This window comes from Hyaena hyaena, unplaced genomic scaffold (assembly GCF_003009895.1).
Source record: "Hyaena hyaena isolate Hyena2069 unplaced genomic scaffold, ASM300989v1 scaffold_387, whole genome shotgun sequence".
Classification (NCBI taxonomy): Eukaryota; Metazoa; Chordata; class Mammalia; order Carnivora; family Hyaenidae; genus Hyaena; species Hyaena hyaena.
Window position 1 is genome coordinate 732,820 of NW_024081019.1, and position 10,723 is coordinate 743,542.

General features: G+C 37.9%; 1 protein-coding gene across 1 annotated transcript in view; it reads left to right on the forward strand.

The window, feature by feature from the left end:
• LOC120244561 (retinitis pigmentosa 9 protein-like) overlaps nt 1-10,135 on the forward strand; it is a 55,177-nt gene extending 45,042 nt beyond the window's left edge. Inside the window, exon 8 of the transcript XR_005531568.1 lies at nt 9,782-10,135. The gene's annotated coding sequence lies outside the window, so the exon portion shown is untranslated. The remainder of the gene's footprint in view (nt 1-9,781) is intronic.
• Nucleotides 10,136-10,723: the final 588 nt, after the last annotated feature.

Here is a 10,723-nt window from a genome sequence, read left to right on the forward strand (position 1 = left end):
GAACCACAAAATGATGATCCGAGCTGAAGTCAGATGCTTAACCAACTGAGCCACCCAGGTGCCCTAGCACCCCTCATTTTTATTCTTAATATTGATCCTCCTCAATATTTTTTCTTTTTTTAAAAAAAATTTTATAGTTTATTTTATTTTTGAGACAGAGAAAGAGCATGAGCCGGGGAGGGACAGAGAGAGAGGGAGACACAGAATCTGAAACAGGCTCCAGGCTCTGAGCTGCCAGCACAGAACCTGATGTGGTGTGAACTCATGATTTTCACATATATGTACATGGACAGGTATATATGTAAATAAACATATACATGCAGTATGTACATGTATATATATGTGTGTGTGGATATAATTACATCTGTTTTCTGAGAGAGCCTAAAGCAACAGTACCTCAGGGCCAAAGAGCACACCTAGCCTTCAGATCCTGTTTCTAAATATCATTCTCCACTGAAAGGAATCAGAGCTTGGAGAAATGGTTGATTCTAGAACAGGCTAATAAAGAGAATTACAGTTTACTGGAGTAGAAACTCAAGAGTAGCAACCTCTGTGGAAAACAGGACCAAGTAAGGAAACCTGAACGGTATTTGACAAATTGCTGGAGTCTCAGGGTTGACACATCTGAGAACCAAGAACTCCAGGGAGACCCAGTCACTGGCAGGGCCGCCAACCTTTTGGCAGTTTTACCTTCTGCAGTTCTACCAGCTTCCAATGAGTATATATTAGAGAATAATCCTAAGGTGCTTTCTGCAAGGGAAAAAGAATGATTTTTATTTTATTTATTTATTAATTATTTTTTTTTACTTTTAAAAATTTTATTTAAATTCTAGTTAACATATAGTGTAATATTGGTTTCAGGAATAGAATTTAGTCATTCATCACTTACATGTGATACTGAATCCTCAACACAACAAGTGTACTCCTTAATACCCAGCACCCATTTAGCCCATCTCTCTCCTACCTCCCCTCCATCAACCCTCAGTTTGTTCTCTATAGTTAAGAGTCTCTTATGGTTTGCTTCCCTCTCTTTATTTCCCTTCCCCTATGTTCATGTGTTTTGTTTCTTAAATCCCATGTATGAGTGAAATCATATGGTATTTGTCTTTCTTGATTGACTTATTTTGCTTAGCATAATAAACTCTAGCTCCATCCATGTCATTATAAATGACAAACTTTCATTTTTTTGATGGTTGAGTAATATTTCCATCACACACACACACACACACTCACCACATCTTTATCCATTCATCAGTTGATGGACATTTGGTTTCTTTCCACAATTTGGCAATTGTTGATGTTTCTGTGAACACCAGGATGCATGTGCCTCTTTGAATTAGTATTTTTGTATCAAAAAGGAATGATTTTTAAGTATACCCGCTCATTTTGGGTTTTTTTGGTTGTTTGTTTTAACAATGTCTTCCTTCAGGAGAAACTATTTAACCAGTGCCTAACCTGCTGGGGTTTTGTCAGAACTTATAGTACCTTTGGGAAGGAAAATTCCAGAAGGTTCTAGCTGTCCTATCCCACCTAAAGGTTAGGGGTGAGGGAGGTATATGTAAGACAAAGAAGCATGTGTGACGTTCACCAGTGTTACAGCCTCACTAAAAGACTTAGACCTAATCATAGAGGTCTTGCCCTGCCCCCACATTTTACTACTGCATTCCTAATGGCCTATTTATAACAGTCCTTCACCCAGTACCCATGATGTACTTTACCCAGTACATTTTGTCCAACTATCAAGAAAATACTATAAGACACACTAAAAGACATAAAACAGTTTGAAGAGACAGAATAAGAATCAAAATCTGACTCAGATATCGCAGAGACGTTGGAATTAACCAAACTGGGAGTTTAAAACAACTATGATTAATATTCTAAGGATTCTAATAGATAAAGTAGACAGCATGCAAGAACAGATGGGTAATGTAAGCAGAGAGATGGAAATTCTTAAGAAAGAAATTCTAGGGATAAAAAACATTAAAAAATGAAGAATGCCTTTGATGAACTCATTAGTAGACTGGACACAGTTGAGGAAAGAATCTCTGGGCTTGAGGATATAACAATGGAGACTTCAAAAAGTGAGGAGCAAAAGAGAAGAAAAAATGAAGGGGTACCTGGGTGGCTTAGTCAGTTAGGCATCCAACTTTGGCTCAGTGCGAGCCCTATATTGGGCTCTGTGCTGACAGAGCCTGCAGCTGCTTCAGATTCTTTGTCTTCCTCTCTCTCTGCCCCTCCCCTGCTTGTGTTTTCTCTGTCTCTGTCTCTCTCTCTCAAAAATAAACATTAAAAAATATTTTTTAATAAAAGAGTAAATGGATGGAGAGTACTGTGCTAACACCAATCAAAAGAAAGTGAGAATAGCCATATTTATTTCAGATAGAGCAGACTTCAGAGCAAGAAAAGTGATCTGGGATAAAGAGGGTTATTACATAATGATAAAAAACAAAGAATACTTAACATGTATGTAACAGCAGTGTCAAACTGTGTGAGGCAAAAACTAATAGAACTGTAGAGAGAAATAGATGAATTCACTATTGTAATTGAAGACTTCAATACCCCTCTAAATCCAGCAGGCAGAAAATCATAAGGACATAAACTCAACAACACTCTCAATCCCCTGAATAAAATGTTTAACTATAGAATACTCTATTCAAGAACAGCAGAATACGCAGTCTTTCCAAGCTCACCTGGAACATGTTATAGATAATGGTGAGAAACGTGAAGCTTTCCCACTAATATCTGCTACAAAGCAAGGATATCCCTTCTCACCACCACTTTTCAATGTCATATTGGAAGTCCTCACTAAGCAATAAAATGAGAAAAGGAAATTAAGAGTATACTAAATTAGAAAGAAGAAACACAACTGTCTTTGTTTGCAGATGACATAATCTGCCATGTAGAAAATATGAAAGAATGGACAAGAAAACTCCTGGAACTAAGTGATTATAGCACGGTTGCAAGATACAAGCTTATTATGTAAGAGTCAATCACTTTCACATTTACCAGCAATTCAGAAGTTCACTTAGGAAGTGCCTGGGTGACTCAGGTCATTTGGATGTCTGACTTCGGCTCAGGTCATGATCTTATGGTCTGTGAGTTCCAGCCCCGTGTCGGGCTCTGTGCTGACAACTTGGAGCCTGGAGCCTGCTTCGGATTCTATGTCTCCCTCTATCTCTGCCCCTCCCTGCTTTCTCTCTTTCTCTCAAAAATAAATAAAACATTTAAAATAAAACAAAATAAAGTAAAAGTCCACCTTGAAATTAAATACACATTACCATTTATATGGACATCTCCCCAAAATGAAATACTTAAGTATAAATCTGACAAAATATGTACAAAACTACAAAACTCTAATGAAAAACATCAAAGAACTAAATTATGGAGAGATGTTCTATGTTTACGGATAAAAAGACTCAATATTGTCAAATTGTCAATTGCCTCAAACTTTCTGTATAGAACCAGTGGAAGTCCAGTCAAAATCTCAGCAAATTATTTCATGGATATCTACAAACTGGTTCTTAAGTTTATATGGAGAGGCAAAGACCCAGAATAGTCAACCCGATGTTGAAGGAGAGCAACAAAGTTAGAGAACTGACATTAGCTTACTCCAAGATTTACTATAAAGCTACAGCAATCAAGACACTGTGGTATCGGCAAACAAATAAACACAAATATCAATGGAGCAGATATTCCACAAATATACCTACATAAATACAGTTAGCTGATGTTTGACAAAGGAGCAAAGACAGTAAAATGGAGCAAAGATAGTCTTTTCTACAAATGGTCCTGGAACAACCGGACATCTGCATGCAAAAAAAATGAATCTAGACAGACTTTAGGCCTTTTACAAACATTAACTTAAAATCAATCTCAGACCTAAATGTAAAATCCAAACACTACAAAACTAGAAGATCAGGGCGCCTGGGTAGCTCAGTTGGTTTAAGCGTCTGATTCTTGATTTCAGCTCAGGTCATGATCTCACAGTTATTGGATCAGGCTCTGTACCTACTTGGGATTCTATCTTTCCCTCTCTCTCTGCCCCTCCACACTCAAGCTCACTCTCTCTCTCTCAAAATAAATAAACATGAAAAAAAAAAAAACTCCTAGAAGATAACACGAGGATATGGTGATGACTTTTTAGATACCACCCCAGTGACTCAATTGATAAGAAAGAATTGATAAGCTGGACTTCATTAAAATTAAAAACTCTGTGAAATGAAAGACAGTATCAAGTGAATGAAAAGACAACCGCAGACTGGGGGGAAATATTTGCAAAAGATATATATGATAACACACTGCTACCAAAATATACAACAAACTCTTAACACTAAGAAAGCAAACACCCCAATTAAAAAATAGTCCACAGGGGTGCCTGGGTGGCTCAGTTGGTTAAGTGTCTGATTCTTGGTTTCGGCTCAGGTCATGATCTCAAAGTTTGCGAGCTCAAGCTCTGCAACAAGCTCCTCGCTGACAGTGCGGATCTGCTTGGGATTCTCTCCTCTCTCACTCTACTCCTCCCCTGCTCGTGCTGTCTCACTGTCTCTCAATAAATAAACTTAAAAAAAAAAATAGCCTATAGACGTTAACAAATACCCCACCAAAGAAGATATACAGAAGGTAAGTAAATGTAAAAATATGCTATACATCATTATGTCACTAGGGAATTGCAAATTAAAACAACATTGAGATACCACTATATACCTATTAGAATGGCTAAAAGCCTGAACACTGACAACACCAAAGCCTGGAGAGTATGTGGATATCAGGAACTCTCATTCATTCCTGGTGGGAATGCAAAATGGTACACCTGCTTTGGAGGAAACTGGCAATTTCTTATAAAACTAAACATACTCCTAGCATATGATCCAGCCAAGTTAAAAATGCACATTTTAGGGGCACCTGGGTTCCTCCGTCAGTTAAGCATCTTACTTGGGCTCAGGTCATGATCTCACGGTCCGTGAGTTCAAGCCCCACATTGGGCTCTGTGCTGACAGCTCAGACCTGGAGCTGCTTCAGATTCTGTGTCTCCCTCTCTCTCTGCCCCTCCTCTGCTCACGCTCTCCCTCTCTCTCTCTCTCAAAATAAATAAACATTAAAAAAAAACTTTTTAAATGCACATTTTCTGTCTGCCACAGTGATAGTAACTATTTTGCTAAATAAAGTACTAAGGGCTTCCACGAGTTTTAGAATTAGAGTATTTCCCTTTGAAGCTAGGAAGAATTGAACTTAACACAAAGTAATACTTTACCAAGTTATCTCATTTTAATTGCATGATAAATCTAGGAAGTAGGTACTATTATTTTTCCCATTCTATAGGTGAGGAAACTGAGGCTTGAGTAGGTTATATAATTTGCCTCAGAACACAGATTTAGTAAGTGACAAAGCCAGTCCTTTTATCAATGTTTTCTTTTTTTTTTTTTTATGTTTTATTTGTTTCTAGGAGAGAGAGAGAGAGACAGCGTGAGCAGGGGAGGGTCAGAGAGAGGGAGTCACAGACTGAAACAGGCTCCAGGCTCTGAGCTGGCAGTCAGCACAGAGCCCAACGCGGGGCTCGAACCCATGAACCGCGAGATCATGACCTAAGCGAAAGTCGGACGCTTAACCGACTAAGCCACCCAGGGTCCCCCGATGTTTTCTTTTTGTTGTTTTGTCCTTAACTTTTTTTGGGTAAAAATACATAACATGAAATTTGTCACTTGAACCACGTGAAGCGTACAATCCAGTAGCACTAAGTACATTCACAGTGTGGCGCACCTACTGCCACTATCCATATCCAGAACTCTTTATTAATCAGATCAGAAACTCTCTATCTATTAAATAAGAACTTCATTCTTTCCTACCCCCGGCTCTTGACAACCACCATTCTGCTTTTGTGTCTCTAAGAATTTGACTGTTCCATGTATCTCATGTACGTAGGATTATATAATGTTTGCCTTTTTGTGTCTGTCTTATTTCACTGAGCATGATCTTGGTGAGTCTTCCAGGTTCTCCCATATTGTAGCATGTGTCAGTTTCCTTTTTTTCTTCAGGCTGAATAATATTCTATTCTACTGTGATAATATTCCAGTGGTATATGTATGAATAATATTCTAATGTATGTGTGACACTTCATTCATCCATCAATGGACGTTTGTTTCTATACCTAGTTTCTTGTGAATAATGCTGCTATGTACGTGAATGTACAAATATCTGCTTGAGTCCCTGCTTTCAGTTCTTTTGGGTATATCCCTGGGAATGAAATTGATATGATCATATGGTGATTTTACATTTAACATGTGGAAAAGAACATAACTTTAACAACTGTAACTTCTTAAATGACAGTATGCTAGGCAATTTATATTGTCTTAAATTCTTATAGAATCTTCAGGTATAGTGTGCCCAAGTTTTGTATGAAGAAATAGGTTCAGAGAGGCTAAATAAGTTGCTAAGATCACATAGCTACTGAATGGCAGATTAAGACTAGAATCCAGTCCAGTACTCTTCCTGAAGTGTACACTCTCACTGACTGCATTGGTCTCATTGTTTGAAATTATGTTTGTGGCAGGCATTGTTGGTGGTCTTACCAATGTAATATTCTTACAACGTAAGAATATTAGTTCCTAATATTTCAAGTGATTCAAGGAAGCAATTGACTATGAAGAAAGAAAGCCATAAAACAGAGTGGTTATATCATAGACTCTGGAGCCAGACAGCCTAGATTTTAATCCTAATTCTGTCAATTTATTACTAGTATAATCTAGAGTGAGTTAATTAACCTCTTTGTACCTTATTCACTTCAACTGTAGAGACAATAGCAGCAAATTCATATCATTGTTGTGAGGAGTAAATGAGTTAATATATATAAAGTGTCTGGCACACAGTAAGTACTCACCCACTAAGTATTAGCTATTGCTTTTGTTTTTGCTGTTGTTGTTGTCATTGTTACTGGGGCAAAACAAAGTCCTTGGACACTCAGAGGCTGGTAGACATATAATCCCTAGAGTGGGACCTGCAATTAGTAACAGCCTAACTTGTTTTCCTCTATTAACATATAAACTATGTTGCATTTTGGATTTTTGGAACATTGCTACATTTTGTATTATTTATACTACCCTTTGTATTCTCTTTCTATAACCCACAAGAAATCATCTTCTGCTGATAGTTTTCCATTCACTACCTTTAGGATAGAGTCCAAACGTAACATATAAGACCCTTTATGATCCGTTATCTATCTCTTGCTTCCCTCTCTAGATATCCTGTCATTCCCCCACATTTACTCCCATGTTTCAGTCATGGCCAATGATCTCATTCATTTAACAAATAGTTATGAGTACCTAGACAGGAACTATGTAAAGCACTGGAGAGACAGTAAGATATAAAAGTAGGGGCACCTGAGTGGGTCAGTTGATTAAGCATCTGACTTTTGATTTTGGTTCACGTCATGATCTCATGGTTCTTGGGTTTGAGCCCCGCATCAGGCTCTAAGCTGACAGTGGTGGACCCTGCCTAGGATTCTCTCCCCCCACTTTGCTTCCCCCACCCCTGTTCACACAAGCACCTGTCTCTCTCTCTCAAAATAAATACATAAACATTTTTAAAAAGATATAAAAGTAGTTTCTGCCTTCACAGAGCTTTCATTACAAAACATTTAATTATAATCATTATAAGGGCTATGAGATTAAAAGTGCTATGTGAAATGAAAACATATAATAATAGTGAAACCTACCAGAGCTCATTTAGACTTCTGTGCCTTGACCCATGCTTTGTTCCTTTTCTGGATCCGTTCTTTATGCACCTACCCTGCTCTACTTTTTCTGGAAAGCCTTTCTTGACCTGCTTGTTCTTCTGATAGACTTTCCTAATATTTACTGCTCTCATGTATTGAAAGCATATTACTTTCACAGAATTTAACCCAGTCTTGGTTTGCTTGGGTCTTTTCGTACAACGTTCCTCTTCCTCTATGAATCTTTTATCTCTGCACTCCAGGATACTAAGATAAATCTTTGTTGAATGAATGGTATCCATGTTTAAAAACTTTTTATCTTGAAATAACTATAGACTCAGAAGAAGTTGTAGAAATAATAGAATTCCTTGTGTACTAATCACCCATCTTCCCCCAGTGGTAACATCTTATATAACTGTAGAACATTATAAAAAATAGGAGATTGACATTGGCACAATGAAATTAACTAGACTACAGACCTTATTCAGATTTTGTCACCTTTGTATGTATTCATTTTTAAATAGCTGTTATATATAGTTCTATTAAGTCTTATATAGATTCGTGATTATACCACAATCAAGATACAGAACTGTTCTGTTACCACAAAGAACTCTTTTGTACTGCCCTGTAATAATGATGTCCATTTTTTTAAAAAAATTTTAATGTTTTATTTATTTCTGAGAGAGAGACAGCATGAGGAGGGGAGGGTCAGACAGAGAGGGAGACACAGAATCTAAAGCAGGATCCAGGCTCTGAGTTAGTGGTCAGCACAGAGCCTGACATGGGGCTCGAAGCCACAAACTGTGAGATCATGACCTGAGCTGAAGTCAAAGTCGGACGCTTACCAACTGAGCCACCCAGACACCCCTAATGATGTCCATTTTAACTAGATTTTCTCTCTATTATTACAGGGAAGCAAGATGGACAGGGTATACTGCATATTAGCTCTGGAATGCACTGTCCCCTTTAGAGATGGCCCTGGTATCTTCCTCTTACAAATCCAAGATTTTTAAATAGGTTAAAATGTTAAAATTAACATTAATAATATTTTAGATTATCTTACCATCTTAATTTATAATTATTTATAACACTCAGAAATGGTTAAGCACAGAAAAGACTTTTATGATTTATAATATTCAGAAATGGTTAAGCACAGAAAACACTCAAATTTAGAAAATTTGTAGTTGCATCTTTACTTTTCCAGGAATTATTTGTTTTCTTTTCTAGAATCATGACAATGTTTCAAATGCAGTCTTAGGAGGATACTGTTTCATGGATTTTGGCATTTAGTTAGAAGAAAATGCCTTGTTAACTAAAAAGGAGAGCTTAAAACAATGTCATGTGGCTAGTTTTGGATCTAGATCACATGGGAACTGCTGTACATTCCAAAAAAAGTTAATGTAATTGCTAGAAATGCTGATTTATTATCTCCCTAGACTAGATACTCTTAACTAGCTGTGATTGTTCAGTTTCCAATGTAGAAAAATGAAGGTGGTGCTGATACTAATAATGTCAAGTACCCTACAGTTGTATGATAGCAGCCGTAGCCAGAAAGCTAAACAAGTCAGCCTTCTCTGACTGCAGCAAGCCTCTTCTTGTTCTAATTCCCTTTCAGACTTTTTAAGTGGATGGCAGCCTTGAGGGAAAAAAATGGGAAACAATTAGAAATAATTTGAGGATAAACGTTCAACCTGTTCTTTTTCCAGTTAAAACACCAAAAAGAGGGGCACCTGCGTGGCTCAGTCGGTTAAGCGTCCAACTTCGGCTCAGGTCATGATCTCACAGTTTGTGGGTTGGAGCCCTGTGTCCAGCTCTGTGCTGATAGCTCAGAACCTGGAGCCTGCCTCGGATTCTCTCTCTCTCTCTCTCTCTCTCTCTCTCTCTCTCCCCTCGCTCTCAGAAATTAAAAAAAAAAAAAACACCAAAAAGATTGGACTTTTTTGAAACTCTAGAAATATCAATCCAGCGTGTTAACTCTCAGTGTTTTAAATGTTAAAACTGATGCTTTAAGTATTAACAAATTAGCAGACTGCTATTTAACCCAACATCTATTCCTGATGCTTTTCTGCCTTATAGCCTCATATTAGAGCTTGGAAAAACTAAGTATTCACAGCTGCAGTTGGCCAAATTACAGTTCTGGAAAATGAGATGCATGTGAAGTCTGCTGAGTTGGGGGTATGAGGTATTTATCTTGAGAAGGCTTCTACTTTTTGAAAAAACAAAAACAAACTTAGATGGTTGAGGCCACTCCTTTCCCCATCTTCCTGCCTTCAACAAAAGTCTGAAGCCTACAACTGCTACAGCCTTCCTGTAACTAGGAGAAACGTCAAGAGAATCACAGAAATTGTGCCTTTGCTGTTTCTGAGCTGTTGAAACCAGGGCAACTGTCTGCAGACTTATGTGAACAAATAAACCCTTATTTAAGCCATTGCAATGGAATCTTTTTTTAATTGCAGCCAAATGCATTCCTAACTGTACGGTTATTAAGAGGACACCTTTTTAGTTCTCTCCTTCATCTTCACAATTAGCCACTCTTCCTATAGTTAATTGTATTGCTGTCTAATCACCCAAACTAGAAAACTCAACCCTCCCTCACCTCCCTCATCCTCTTAATAACCAACTGTTATTGACTGTTTCTAGCTAGTTTCAAATCTATCTCTGCTTCACTATTCTCACTGCCACTAAATTAGTTTGGACACTCTACCCATCTCCTACCCAGATTATTTTAACAACCTTCTAACTAGTTTCCCCACTTCCAGTCTGATTATCCACCATATTTCAGAATTGTTTTTCTAAAATCTTATAAGATATTCTTCTCCTTAAAAATCTTTTTTTAAGGGGCGCCTGGGTGGCTCAGTTGGTTAAGCTTCTGACTTCGGGTCAGGTCATGATCTCGCGGTTTGTGGGTTCGAGCCCTGCATTGGGCTGTGCTGACAACCAGCTCAGAGCCTGGAGCCTGTTTCAGATTCTGTATCTCCCTCTCTCTGACCCTCCCCTGCTCTCGCTCTCTCTCTCAGA